Here is a 13987-nt window from a genome sequence, read left to right on the forward strand (position 1 = left end):
GACACCATCACATGTTTCTCAACGCAAGCAATGACCAGCCAGGTCTTTCACCGGGAAGGAACAACCACGGGAAGGGCAGTCTCCAATGAAGGAAACCATCTATGCCAAAACATGGTATCCATCCACAGACAGCTGTTTCGGGGTACAACATAGGAATATCGTGATGCCCTCTGAAATCGACGGTTGTGCATGCCAGCGATTACCGACGCTGACATATCTGTGATTCTCCAGTGCAGAGAGGAAGCCTACAGCAGAGAATCGCCCACTCTAAATTAGAGCTCATATTTGGCCTTTCCTCTACCTGGGGCAAAGGTTTAGTTAGTTGCCCAAGACTGACATCTAATTACCCTGGCAAAGTAGCCTGCTGGCACATGCAACCAAGTGTCCCAATCCTAGCTATGTCCCTGCCCTAAGCATATGAGGAAAACAAAATACGCTGTTCCAGCAGTAAACAATCACTTCATTCATGTTGAAGACAATCTTATTAAACTATTTCCTTTCTACAATGGGATCTTAAAGAACATAGGAAGCGTAAAGACAGCAATAATCACACAGAAACCTCAGGGAGGCCAGCAGTGCAGTCTGGAGGCTGATTGGAGGCCTACCCTGCAGGGCTCACATACATTCAGATCTTTTGAGACTGACACTCCATCTTTAGCTGTCCTGCACATTGTGCCCGACCCTGTGAATACAGTAACAAATATACTGTGGGGATGGTAATAGTCACACAGGCGGATTCTCTGCAGGAGACCTGCGTCCAGCTGTAATTTATTTAGAGCGCAGGAATGTCAACACTTTAATATGACACAGAGGGCAATGCCGTCCTGATACATTGTGCAGACATCTCTGAATGGGATCTGACACAAGAGTAGACGCCAATGTACTATAGCATTACTAAACATTGGAAAGCACCTTTGACTTTTCTCAGTCTTTAATGCTATGAAAAGTAAATGAATTCATAGTAAATATACAGTATATAGCATCATAGGATCAAAAACTTAAGCTTCTCAAACTCATAAGACCCACCGAGAGTCAGCATGTCCCTGCATGTGGATGGGAGGAAGGAGGAATAGCTGTCGGCCAAAGCATTATCTACACTGTATGAAGCTTTAGAGTCCTCACCAATGGAAATCTGAACATGCACATAATTATACTTGTTGGTCATTGGCAGTAAATGGTATGATCAGAAGACTTTCTATCAATAAACGTCTGTAAATATAATGTTACAGTATTGCAATATTTAACAGACCGTTTCAAGGATCGGAAAGATTTCTTTTCCCACTGTAAGCCACAATATATTCTGCGTGGGGAATAACTGTGAGTGCTGTGGCTGGACATCACACGCTGCCAGGTTTGCCATAAACCTTTATACCTCCTATTAAACCACAGGCAGCATGAAACGGACCCTCGGTACATGATTGCAGCAAGGTATATTTTTCTCTGAAACGCTCCACCTGCTGTCTGTGATTTTCATGGACCCATAGACTTGAATGAATGAGTTTGATGCAGGGTATATTGTGGACACATGGAAAGATTCAATATGGGTTAATTAAATGTTGATACCATCCTAGCTGCAACCGTGTCCGGACTGGTTTTCAGGCTTGTTTGATAGAAGTTTGAGAATCTGCCTTCAGTTTTTTTTTGCAAACTAGAGAACCTGATGAAATACTGATAGTTATCACTGACACACAAATCAAACCAAGCTGATTCAAAACACTAATGAAAATTGGGCTGAATTTTTTTTTTTTAAGCCGGCACCTAAGAAGTCTTAGGTGCCGGCACACATTCGGTGAGATCATTATCACAACACCTTTCAGTACAAGCAGCTCTGTGCCCAGGGCTGCCACTAAAAATTTCGGGGCCCCATACTCGCAAAATTTCTGGGGCCCCCTTGAGACTCCGCCCAGGCTCAACCCCAGCCCCGCCCTTTACCCCTCGAACTGTCCACAGCCCCACCGCTCTTTCTTGGAAAAACTCCACTTCTCACCAATCACACATTAACAGTTCCCATCAGCAGATCACACACATAGCCAGCAGCTCTTGTTATGGCCAATAGATTTTTTAAATCTGCCACCACGACACGGTAGACTCTTTTGGCTGGGCCCTACTCTACTCTAATCTATTAAACATTTGCTAAAATATCCAATACAATTTAGGTATATTTTTTATTTATTTTGCAATTTTTAAAATGACTAATAATATCACATCCAAAGGGACAAATACCACCACACCATGCCCAGACACCATATTACCACCACATAGTGACCAATAATACCACATACAAGGAACAAATACCGCTACACCATGACCAGACCACATATTACCACAAGTGACAGAATAATTGCACATACAAGGGACAAATACCACCGCACCACGACCAGACCACATATTACCAACACATGGTGACTGGATACTACAATACTGATCATTAATAAAAAAAACATATTACTATCACCATAAGTGCCATTATACACAGGAGATCTGTACTTAGTATGTGGTGTGTGTACAGGTAATACAGTGATCACCAGTGACATTATACACAGGAACTCTGTATATAGTGTCAGTGTACAGGTAATACAGGGATCACCAGTGACATACACAGGAGCTCTGTATATAGTGTCAGTGTACAGGTAATACAGTGATCACCGGTGACATTATGCACAAGACCTCTGTATATAATGCCAGTGTACAGGTAATACAGTGATAACTGGTGACATTGTACAAAGGCACTCTGTATATAGTGTATAGTGTCATTGTACAAGTAACACACTGACTCACCAGGTGAAGTTCTTTGCTTTTCATCTTTCATCCAGCACAGATTGCCATCACGTCTTCCAGCCAGGGCTCGTCTCTGCAGGAAATAACACAGTTATCTAAAGCTCCACTTGCAGAACACATTATTTAATTTTTTTCCCAACTTCTACACTTCACCATATGAAGAAAAAAAGGTGACATAGTGTCACTCTGCACAGTAACAGAACCTCCCCCCATTTAAAACAGTATCCTCAAAAAAATAAAATAAATACATCACTGCAGTAATAATATCCCTTAATTAGCCCCTATGGTAATAATATCCCCCCATCCTGGCTCCAGCCATATTTTCTCTCATCCTGCCCTCATGAGTATCCATTCTGCCCCCACATGATCTCCAGATCCTGCCCCATCTGTCTATATCGTATCCATCCTGCCCCATGATCCTGCACCATGTGTCTCCCATCCTGCCCCGTGTCTCACATTCTGCCCCCTCCTGTTTCTCACTATCACATTCTGCCCCCCCGTGTCTTACTGTCACATTCTGCCCCCATCTGTGTCTGTCACATTCTGTCCCGTCTCACTGTCACGTTCTACACCCTCCTGTGTCTCACTGTCACATTCTGCCCCCTCCTGTGTCTTACTGTCACATTCTGCCCCCTCCTGTGTCTCACTGTCACATTCTGCCCCCTCCTGTGTCTTACTGTCACATTCTTCCCTCTCCTATGTCTTACTGTCACATTCTGCCCCCTCCTGTGTCTTACTGTCACATTCTGCCCCCTCCTGTGTCTCACTGTCACATTCTGCCCCCTCCTGTGTCTTACTGTCACATTCTGCCCTCTCCTATGTCTTACTGTCACATTCTGCCCCCTCCTGTGTCTCACTGTCACATTCTGCCCCCTTCTGTGTCTGTCACATTCTGTCCCATGTCTCACTGTCACATTCTGCACCCTCCTGTGTCTCTCTGTCACATTCTGCCCCCTCCTGTGTCTCACTGTCACATTCTGCCCCCTCCTGTGTCTGTCACATTCTGCCCCATGCCTCACATTCTGCCCCATGCCTCACATTCTGCCCCCTTCTGTGTCTGTCACATTCTGTCCCGTGTCTCCCTGTCACATTCTGCCCCCTCCTGTGTCTCACTGTCACATTCTGCCCCCTCCTGTGTCTCACTGTCACATTCTGCCCCCTCCTGTGTCTCACTGTCACATTCTGCCCCCTCCTGTGTCTCACTGTCACATTCTGCCCCCTCCTGTGTCTTACTGTCACATTATGTCCCCATGTCCATTCTGACCCCATGTCTCACATTCTGCCCCCATGGTCATTCTGACCCCCGTGTCTCGCATTCTGCCCCCTCCTGTGTCTCACTGTCACATTCTTCCCCCTCCTGTGTCTTACTGTCACATTCTGCACCCTCCTGTGTCTCACTGTCACATTCTGCCCCCTCCTGTGTCTCACTGTCACATTCTGCCCCCTCCTGTGTCTGTCACATTCTGTCCCGTGTCTCACTGTCACATTCTGCCCCCTCCTGTGTCTCACTGTCACATTCTGCCCCCTCCTGTGTCTTACTGTCACATTATGTCCCCATGTCCATTCTGACCCCATGTCTCACATTCTGCCCCCATGGTCATTCTGACCCCCGTGTCTCGCATTCTGCCCCCTCTTGTGTCTCACTGTCACATTCTTCCCCCTCCTGTGTCTCACTGTCACATTCTGCCCCATGTCTCGCATTCTGCCCCCTCCTGTGTCCCACTGTCACATTCTGCCCCCACCTGTGTCTTACTGTCACATTCTGCCCCATGTCTCACATTCTGCCCCCTCCTGTGTCTCACTGTCACATTCTGGCATGTCTTGTATTCTGTCCCCATGTCTGCATTCTGCCACCATGTCTGATATTCTGCCCCCATGTCTTGCATTTTGCCCCGTGTATACATATTTGCCCCTGTGTGTCTCCAATCCTGCCCCATCTCCATATTTGCCCCTGTGTGTCTCCAATCCTGCCCCCTGTCTCCATATTTGCCCCTGTGTGTCTCCAATCCTGCCCCCTATCTCGATATTTGCCCGTGTGTCTCCAATCCTGGCTCCTGTCTACTTATTTGCCCGTGTGTCTCCAATCCTGCCAGGGAAACATATTGCCCCTTTCAACAATAAAATAAAATAAAAACTTTCTTCTTACCTGACCTTGCTTCTGCGGTGAAGATGGAGCTGCTGTGTGAGCTGAAAGGACCTGTGGTGACGTCATCGTCATGTGATCAGGGGGCTGAGCTGATCAATGCTGAAGGCCTGTGATAATGACGTCACCACAGGTCCTTCAGCACTTCTCTAACTTTCGGATGTCGGGCGCTGTGGCGGCTCTGCTGATGTGTGCGCTGCAGGCCCAGCCGCAGCCCACATTTGGGGCCCCACCGCAGCGCACACTTGGGGCCCGATGACTGGCAGAACAGGAGCGGGGCCCCTGATCTGCGGGCCCCATTCTGTACTGCCGTTCACCGGGCCCCATACAGCAGTAGGGCTGTCATGCCCTGATGGCGGCCCTGTCTGTGCCCATTTGCCCCATCTCTGGACTTCACTACCATGAGCAGTGGCAGCACAGCTCAGCTGCTATGCTGTACATTCCCACACACATTCCCTGATGCAGTCCACTCTTGGCCAGCTGACACACAGCTGGGGCCGGATCCGTAGACCTAGGCTCTCTAAACTTCCATCCATAGTCAGCTGACAGTCATCTCCATGGTTTTGTAATGGGAAGAAACATTTGCTGCAGATTAAGTGAAGCGAGTGTGTCTTCAATGTTCCTGTTGTTGCGATGGTTCAGAGACCCTTCTTTAGTCTGGGTCCCATATGCGCTGTGCTCTCTAGATCATCTCCCTACGTGCTGCGTGCATCATCGCTTCTACATATAAACACAGCTTTCGCTTCATAGCAATGGCTGACCCCGGAGGAGCAGAATGTGATATCAATCCGACCCCCAGCAGAAAGCAGAGGATTCTCCACAGAGACCCAGCTACATAAACACAGAGGAGAGGACACACACAGGTGCAGTCCCCCGAGCTGCCAGAGACCTCACAGTAACTGTCTGGAGCGAGACGATTACACTGTAAAAACTAGTGCTAGACTACCGAACGCCTGATTACAGGAATTTTCTGACTCAATCAGCAGATTACACTCAACACTGAAATTGCAAAACCAAGAAGGAAACGTTAAGCTACTTACTATAGCTATGTAGAGTTAATCTGCAAGTAAATAGCGTTAAAATCACGTTTGGCTTGCTGGAAGAATGGCTAAGGGAGAAAATGACCTTGTATCCTCCCTGCGGCTGCTCGCTACCAGTCATAAGGGAGGTGAAACAGAGATTACAGTCACCATCTAATACACAGTGAGCACACTGTACCCCCCCCCGGCACTTTGTTTGACAGCCTGATCTCCAGCGTGTGTGCAGAGTGGGCTGCCAATCAACGTGCCAAGGAGTGATTACAGCATGTTCAATGCGTATTGGGTAGTGACTGTATTTAGTCTCCAACGGAAGGAAAGTAGCAGCCGCACAGAGAATATACCGTATTTTTTGGACTATAAGAGGCACTTTGGGGGAATGGCAGGGGCAGATGAGCGGATCACAGGAGGCAGGAGCTGGCTGCTGCGGCTAAAGCCTGTCCCCGCTGCTAAAGAGAAATGAATATTCACTGCTCCCCACGCCCATAGTCCCTCCAACCTCTATGCACTGAAGCCGGAGCCGAGAAGTGCGAGGGACTATGGGTGTGTGCAGCAGTGGAAGAAAAGAAGAAAAAAAGCCGACCATAATGTTCAAAATGTAATGCAATGAGAAATCAATATTATTTATTAATTTAAATAATAAACAAGTAATAATACCAGAAAAAAAAACAAATCAATGTACATATAAAATGACACAAAATTTAATTAAAAACAAGGCCACACACCCAGTGATCACAGTTAGTGGAACAAATCAAAGCTAAAATGTTGAGTGTTGATCAATATGGGACAAATATGCTGATGTGATAGGTAAGCCAAAAGTAATTCAGTGAAAAAATCATTAATAAAAATATATCCTAAAGTAGTATGGTGCATATAAGGAGTTGTATAAAGTATATACCAGGTGATTAGGTGCAAAAACAGCTCCAGAGGATGTCACCATAGATACATGGTATATGTAATCTTTCAAGAGGATATAAAGGCACAACAGAGTAACAATAGCTGTAAATATGAAAGAGAGACCATAGGTAATTGTATAAAATAAATCCAACAATGGAAAAACTAGTACTCACTAGAATAGTGAAGGTCTCCCTCTCCTGGATCCTGGATGGCGTCTTCCCCTATTTAAGTATACTGGCACCCTGCTATTGTTAGCGTCTCCTTTGGTTTTTGTGTTTGTGTGTAGAGCAATGAATAGTGAATATTCATTCTCTTTAATAGCAGGCACATTGGTAGCCAAAGCCGCCGGCTCCTGCAGCTGCTGGGTGATCATGTGTGCCAGCTACTAAAGAGAATGAATATTCTCTACTCCCCACGCCCATGGAAGTGGAGAGCAGTGAATATTTATTCTCTTTAGTAGACAACACACATGGTCACCCATGGTCACCCACCCGGTGGCTGCAAAATCCGGCAGCTGTGGCTAACAGTGTGCGTGCTATTAAAGAGAAATTAATATTCACTGCTCCACACACCCATAATCTTGGGCGTGGGGAGCAGTGAGTATTCCGGCAGCTGTCCTCAGCTTGTAAGCACTGCATGGCGTCCCTGTCATGCTCTGCTTACATGCATAAATCAGCAGCTGATATTGGAACAGGACGCTGCAAGGGAGCACAGGGAAGGTAAGTAGAATGTTTTTTTTTTTTTTATGTTTTTCTTATGGGGGCCATGTATCCATGTATACCAGAATGGGGATGAGGGATACATGTATACCAGGATGGAGATGAGGTGGTGATGCATATCAGGATAGGGATGAAGGGGCCATGCATACCAGAATAGAGATGATGGAACCATGTATACCAGCATGGAAAATGAGGGACCATGCATACTTTGAGAAAAGTTCCAGTTGTTTGGACCAAAATGTCAACTTTTGGGCTTATTAAATAGCTCTTTTTTTCAATACAAACGGTGCGCTGCCTCCAATTGTTGTGGATTTTCATAATTCAGGTTTGGTATTTGCCTGGGGGGGTTCTGCACCCGGACTCTTTCTTTGTGCTGCCCTAATTTTCTTTATATATATATATATACACACACACACACACACACACACACACACACACACACACACACACACACACACACACACACACACACACACACATACCAGGATGAGGAATATTAGTACATAGCTGACCACATTTTAGCTTCAATTTATTTTTATTTTCGTCCTCTAAAACCTATAAAACCTAGGTACATCTTATGGTCCGATGTGTCTTATAGTCTGAAACATACAGCAAGTTCATTTTCTCACTGCAGCTACTTTTCCAGTAAGGCAGACATGATTTTAACACCATTTACCTACAGATGAACCCTATTACATCTGCAGGTAAATAGCGCTTCCGGACATGACAACTTCTCTATAACGAACAGGTCATTTTCATACATTCCCTTTAAAACCATCCGGATATATACCGTATTTGTCAGCCTTGAAATATGCAATTATGACTTCCTTGCATACATGTTTCCTCTATATTGGTCTCAATTACAAAACTTCAAGAATTATTTATTTGGAAATTCAGAGTAGGCGCAGACGTAGGTATATTATGCCATTTCCCAGAAACACCTGGCACACACACAGCCTTAATTTACAAGTGTCCATAGACAAGTGCTTGCTATATCTGGAGGAAACGGCACATGTACAGGCAGCACTGGAGATTTGTTGCCTTCTAAATCACAGTTTTATTCCGGAGTGTCACTGGTAAAAATTATTAAAATAGCATAAATATTTCCAGTGCCAACCAAAGCTGTAAATCCTGCTGGAGAACGATAGACCGCCGCATACAGACAATCTAATAAACATAAAAGGCTGTGATGACTCAAGTCTCTCATGTTTTTAGAAAATGTGTCCGCAGGGGGCGAAAAAAAGATAAATTGCTACAAATTTGGTGTTTTCACTCACATAGTGAATACAGGAGAGATAGAAACTAAGTAACTATTATAGAGAAGTCTCTACAATGAGAATTTCCTTTATGACTGCACCTATCTTCAACACAGGAAAATGATCTATCGCTACCAATTTGTCAGTCTTCATGGTGAAATTTTGTGTCAGATGGTAGGGGTATAAAATAAAAATGTCAGTAGGTAGCACTATAATTCCCATGTAATGGCATACCTCATTAATGAAGCACTCCTCCAAACAAAATTGTTATCCTCTTAATATATTACAATTATCGAGTTATACAGCACTGTGTACTTAGAATTGCTTATTTTGCCTTTCTGCCCAGTTAATTCTTCTCTTTTACATTAGATCTATGACATCACCTGGGTTAAAAGCGAGGAGCTGAATCCTTCTAAGCTCTATACAAAAACAGGAGGTCAATTTTCTCTGTACAAGTCATGAGTCACTGCAAAAGGCGATGGCGGGTGGGGGGAACTGAACAGCTGAGTGAGGAGTTGAAGGGGGAATGATAAATGAAAGGAAAATAGACTTCCTGTTTCTACAGTGCAGAGAAAAGAGAAGAATTATCTGGCTATAAAGTCAAAATAAGCAATTGTAAGCACACAGTGCTATATAATATGATGACTGCAATATACTAAGAGTACAAAAATTTTGATGGGATGTGTCTTTCTTTAAAAGAGGAAAAATAAACTAAAACACTGTTACTGTTATAGATGAATAAGACGGTCTATTCTTTTTGTTTGTTGCACTTTTTCAGGCTGTGCCTGGAATTTTTCCAACTCCTCTTTTGTTTTATTACGACATATTTTCCTCTTAGAATCTACAATGGTTTGTAAAAAGCAGTGAAAATGCATTGTGTGTGAATTATGGTGTACTTTATGGCAATTCTAATGCATGGAACTTAAGCGATCAGACAAATCGAAAAGGTCTTTTGTTTCTAAAACTAACCTACAGAACCACAAAAAAGCCATTAAACAAGCGTATGTAGAGCTAGGAACGTTCAACACAGATGAAGAATCTAAAGTCTGTGAGGCTGGAGGAAGGAGAGCGCTGTGGTGGACTCTGATGATGACATGGGACACTGTGATCTCAATGTCACTGTGTAGTCTTAGTATTAACTTTAATTGCCACATGATAAAAATGCTGCATAACGGGGCCGCCATTACCTTAACATAGGTGCACCTCTGCTGCGGTGCATCCACTACATGTGAACACAACCCGATTCGTCTTATTTTGCATCTTTTCACTAGATACATTACTTGATCTTTTCCATATGTGTATGTTTAAGGCGCCTTTCTAAAGTGGTCTGGTTCAATGCCATACATCACTGCCCTAAGGAACCAGATATATTAAATAAAAAAGAAGGTCATGGCCAAGAATAATGTGTATATATTATGTATACACACAGATAGGTGATATACAAGTCTCAGCGGAATGCACAAAACAAGCCAAAATCATTAAGTCACGCAATTAAAAGTTGCATCCAGACACTAGTGAGGTCACCGGGGCGGGGAGGTGTCATTATTACCATGCTCTCACAATAAGGCTCCGGAATGAAGGGTAACGCCATGCAGGACAACGTCTGACAGACAGATGGTGTTTAAACAGTAAAAACAGAATAGGATATTGCAGCTTAGAGACTTCCTCTTCCCAAGGAATGACAAGGACTTCTTCCCCGGCCTTCAACCAAATGATCATAAACTAAATTCATGTGGCCAACACAGAAGGAAGATGGACTTAATGCTTCTCCCACCTGGACCTGCTCAATCATTGAGGGAAAATTGTATCATTACTTTAATAACTTTAAAGCTTCCTAAATGAAAGTATAATTTTTCTACAAATGTCCATAAGATAGACATAGGAGCTGCACAAAATTCTAAGTAGTTAATTAGTCATTACTAGAAAAAAAAAAAAAAGTCTTAAAAAAAAATGTATCGTTGTCAATGCATTTTATTACAAGAGACCCAAGTGGAAAGGAGTCTTCAGAAAAGGATTCACGTGAGACTAGTTATTAGAGCACTAAGCTCAGTCATCGTCACGGACTGGAAGGAGAACGTTAAACTATTGTGTCTGGTTTAATGGGCCACTATTGCCAGAAAAGAGGTCAACTGGAGTCCAAACTTGCATGTTTTAGATTCCTTTGGGTGCACAAGTAAATTGGGTTTCTTGAGGGTTCAGACCACAATCACTAAAGCATTTATTGTTCAACTTATAGATTTGTACCAAGCAAAGCAGAGCCGACCGCAGGTTCAAATTAACTATGGGGGAGTAAAAACTAAATTCAAGAGTAATAAAAAATAATATTAAAAAAAAAAATATGAAAATACTGAATTACCCCACCCTTTCCCTTTCTTAAAAGAAATAAAAATATGTATTTTTAATATTGCCGCCTCCCTAAAAGTGTGTTATATATTAAAATGTAAAAATTATTTAACCCATACAGTAAGTGTCCTAAAGAAAAAAAAAAAGTTTAAAAATATTGCCTTTTATATCAGTCAGCACACCAAAACAACAGATGCAATATAAACTGATTAAAAGGTGAACGAATCCCAAAATGGTACCAATAAAAGGTACAGCTTGACACACTAAAGACAATACAGGTACAGCTACACAAACAGAATGATGAAATAAGTTATGGCTCTTGGGAAAATGACAGCATAAATCAAATTTTATTTTTACATAGTGAAGAAAGTTTTTAAATCACTAATTTCATGGGGAAAAAAAGTAACGATAAAAAAAAACTATTCAAGTTTGCTTTGATTGTAATCACAGTGACCTGGAGAATCATGTTGTCAGGTCACCACACAATGAATATGGTAAAAACAAAACCCCAAAAAGTCAATATTGGAATTCTGCTCTTTTCACCTTACTTGATTTTTTTCCCTGTTTTCAGGACATTATATGGTAAAAAGATGGCGAAATGAAAAAATGCATGGCTCTTGGAAGAAGGGGAGCAAAAACATAAAAATAAACGTATTCTAAATCCACATAGTATCCGCAGAATTTCCTGCCCACGCCGTCAAACTCAAGCCTTCTGTATCTGCACTACAGGGACCAGGAGATGAAGCTCCTGCCCTTATAGATGGATTATCTGCATACCTGGCTATTAACTTATTTCAATATTCTGCAGAAGACTCTATACAATCTGTTCTTTTCTGCTAGATTTCTCAATTTGGCACAATGACGACGCTATATTACACACACTGGTGTTTGTGAACCCTGCATAATTTTCCATATTTTTGCCTAAATTTGACTTAAAACTATATCAGATCAAGAAAAAAAAAATCTTAAAACTAGATAAAGAACCAAGTCAAACAATAGAGTAAACAATATTAAACTTTGGAATTTTTCCTATTAATGATCTTGACAATGATGTATATGAAGCTTTAGGGTTAGCAAATACTTTGAAGGTGAAATTAGAGTCTAGTGGATGACCACTGGTGTGCGTGGACAACATGTTTTATTTTATGAATAATATTCTTTTAAAGTTTGATCTTCACAACACATGACTGAAGAAGTGTATAATGGCACGAAAATTAGAGATTTCTGGGGACCCCTGAAGAAGAGTTGCTGGTGCTCATCAGGCTGGAAACAGTAACACAACCAGTTTGTACGCCACCAATGCACAGTCAGACAGATCGCGTACAAATGGAGGAAATTAAAGGCCTTTAAAACCCTCCCAAGGAATTGTGACCGACAAAGATCATTCCAAGAACCAGGATTATAACAGTCTATGAGGCCACAAAGGAACAAAGGGAACCAGAAAGCAACTAAAGGCTTCTCTCACATTAGCTGATGTTAATGTTCATGAGTACATCATTAGGAAGACACTGAACAACAATGGTCTGCACAGCAGGATTACAAGAAGAAAGCCACTACTTACTAAAAAGATCATTGCTGCCCGTCTGCAGTTTGCTAAATATCAACTGGACAGCCCAGGAGGCTATTGGAACGGATGAGACCAAAATAGAGCTTTTTGGTGTAAAATGTGAAATGTTATGTTTGGAGAAAAATATTCAGAATTGAGAGTCCTAAGTGGTTGATACCTTTTAATGGCTAATTGAAAAGATGGTAACACATTGCAACTTTCCAGACTACTCCGGTCTCTTCATCAGGCAAAGACTAATACAAAATCTGAAGAATCACATAATTATACACAATACAGCCCAGAAAAAATGCAATAGATGAGACAAGTGATGTGAAGCAGAGCTATCATTATGGGGGAGTGATAGACAGTTATGGCCATAAATATTAGAGCAGTTCATAGATAAGCAGTGAAGGTTTTATTGTCCTCTGATTGGGGTCTTGTAATGTGATGCCCCCACAAGGTCTTAGGAGCAAATTCCTTAATTGATGTAAAGAAATGCACTGCATTACAACATAAAAAACTAACATCTGCAAAACACTGTGATGGTATCAGGGTTTGGGCCTATGTTACTGTATCTGGGCCAGGATGGCCACCATCATTGATGGAACAATGAATTCTAAATTTTGTCAGAAAATTCTAAGGAAAATGTCCGGAAGTCTGTCCATGAGCTAAATCTCAAGAGAAAGTGGCTCATGCAGCAGTAAGACAACGACCCAAAGCACGAAAGTATGTAAAACTAGATTAAAGTTATTAAAGGAAGGAAAGTCAAGTCAAATTTATGCAGCAATATGGAAAATTGAGAAGGGTTCAAAAACTTTCAAGCACCACTGTATGTTGAACTGGCTGGCACAAATACAGTAGCCATACAATGTCCCAATGCCCCGTCTGAAAATGAAGCATTCCATGAAGTCAATAACATGAATTAAAAGGAATAACACACATGTTTCTGATTTCCAAAAGCGAATCTGGGAATTTAAGAGATAGATTGTTTAAAGAAAATATCACTATTGATTAGGCTTTCTTGGAGAAATATTATAGCACACATTAACATGGCGCGTCTCGTCAAATTAATGGAGCATCTGTTATCAATATTGCTAAGACGTACAGTGGGAGCAGAGGTCTTTAGTGACGTGTGCAGTGTTACTGTTGTTATTAAACACACAACTGCAGAGTCTGACAATATCGTTAGACATCACTGGAACATATGTAAATATCCCCTTTCCTGAGACTACAGGTAGCCCAGAGAAGTTTAGATTAAGCAGAATATG

At 42.3% G+C, this 13987-nt stretch overlaps 2 long non-coding RNA genes across 3 annotated transcripts in view; one reads left to right on the plus strand and one right to left on the minus strand.

The window, feature by feature from the left end:
* The window catches only part of LOC141058676 (uncharacterized), a 146328-nt gene extending 134115 nt beyond the window's left edge, over positions 1 to 12213 (plus strand). The window contains exon 3 of the long non-coding RNA XR_012222271.1: positions 11745 to 12213. This is a non-coding gene — a long non-coding RNA (uncharacterized lncRNA). The remainder of the gene's footprint in view (positions 1 to 11744) is intronic.
* The window catches only part of LOC141058728 (uncharacterized), a 500694-nt gene that overhangs the window by 172367 nt on the left and 314340 nt on the right, over positions 1 to 13987 (minus strand). The window lies entirely within an intron of this gene.

Source organism: Dendrobates tinctorius, unplaced genomic scaffold, assembly GCF_039654945.1.
Source record: "Dendrobates tinctorius isolate UK_male_01 unplaced genomic scaffold, ASM3965494v1 ptg000214l, whole genome shotgun sequence".
Classification (NCBI taxonomy): domain Eukaryota; kingdom Metazoa; phylum Chordata; class Amphibia; order Anura; family Dendrobatidae; genus Dendrobates; species Dendrobates tinctorius.